Source organism: Perkinsus marinus, assembly GCF_000006405.1.
Source record: "Perkinsus marinus ATCC 50983 genomic scaffold scf_1104296943520, whole genome shotgun sequence".
NCBI lineage: Eukaryota > Perkinsozoa > Perkinsida > Perkinsidae > Perkinsus > Perkinsus marinus.
The window spans coordinates 1-1,237 of NW_003211801.1; the positions used below are offsets into that span (position 1 = coordinate 1).

At 50.4% G+C, this 1,237-nt stretch overlaps 4 non-coding genes across 4 annotated transcripts; all 4 read right to left on the minus strand.

Moving 5' to 3' along the window:
- Nucleotides 1-113: 113 nt before the first annotated feature.
- Nucleotides 114-185, minus strand: Pmar_PMAR001753. Its single transcript has one exon. It is a non-coding gene; the product is annotated as a tRNA-Ala (tRNA).
- A 74-nt stretch (nt 186-259) lies between these two features.
- On the minus strand, nt 260-331 carry Pmar_PMAR001754. Its single transcript has one exon. It is a non-coding gene; the product is annotated as a tRNA-Ala (tRNA).
- A 74-nt stretch (nt 332-405) lies between these two features.
- On the minus strand, nt 406-477 carry Pmar_PMAR001755. The gene has a single exon. It is a non-coding gene; the product is annotated as a tRNA-Ala (tRNA).
- A 74-nt stretch (nt 478-551) lies between these two features.
- Nucleotides 552-623, minus strand: Pmar_PMAR001756. The gene has a single exon. It is a non-coding gene; the product is annotated as a tRNA-Ala (tRNA).
- Nucleotides 624-1,237: the final 614 nt, after the last annotated feature.

Here is a 1,237-nt window from a genome sequence, read left to right on the forward strand (position 1 = left end):
GCATGCAAAGCAGACGTGATACCTCTACATCACACGCCCGGTGAAAAAGTAAGTTACGCCGCCGTCCGGGACAAGTAACTGCTTCTCTCACATAGACAATTCACCTTACGTTATGGACGTGCCGAGAATTGAACTCGGGACCTTCTGCATGCGAAGCAGACGTGATACCTCTACACCACACGCCCGATGAAAAAGTAAGATACGCCGCCTTCCGGGACAAATAACTGCTTCTCTCAGATAGACAACTCACCTTAAGCTATGGACGTGCCGAGAATTGAACTCGGGGCCTTCTGCATGCAAAGCAAACGTGATACCTCTACACCACACGCCCGGTGAAAAAGTAAGTTACGCCGCCTTCCGGGACAAATAACTGCTTCTCTCACATAGACAATTCACCCTACGTTATGGACGTGCCGAGAATTGAACTCGGGACCTTCTGCATGCGAAGCAGACGTGATACCTCTACACCACACGCCCGATAAAAAAGTAAGGTACGCCGCCTTCCGGGACGAATAACTGCTTCTCTCAGATAGACAACTCACCTTAAGCTATGGACGTGCCGAGAATTGAACTCGGGGCCTTCTGCATGCAAAGCAGACGTGATACCTCTACACCACACGCCCGGTGAAAAAGTAAGTTACGCTCACGTCATGCCGTTCGCAGTTGATGGAGGTTCTGTGATGGGAGTTTTGGCAATATGTCACGGACGAGGGTGGATCTCACAAACCCATGTGGGAAGCAGTCCACGTCCGTGACGCATTCAGTGCCCGGGATAAAACACGGCTATACCAATCAGCCACCGTGCAGATCCCGGGTGAATGCCCCCCATCTCAGATAGAAAAAAAAAATCTAAACACCGTCACACCCAAGATAGCTCGTCTGATGCCTAACTTAGAGTGCTTGAGGGTTTCCAACAGGAATTCTCAAGCACTCTGGGGGAACTTTCTCTGTTCTTGGGTGTATGTTCCGAAGGTGATCAGACTGGATCACTGCTTTAGCAACGACTTGACGTCTTGCTTTTCTCTTGAAATTCCGTCATCTGTCTTTCGGCTATCCGTGAACTTGCTCTCTTGGGAGACCTTCACTCACGTCATGCCGTTCGCAGTTGATGGAGGTTCTGTGATGGGAGTTTTGGCAATATGTCACGGACGAGGGTGGATCTCACAAACCCATGTGGGAAGCAGTCCACGTCCGTGACGCATTCAGTGCCCGGGATAAAACACGGCTATACCAATCA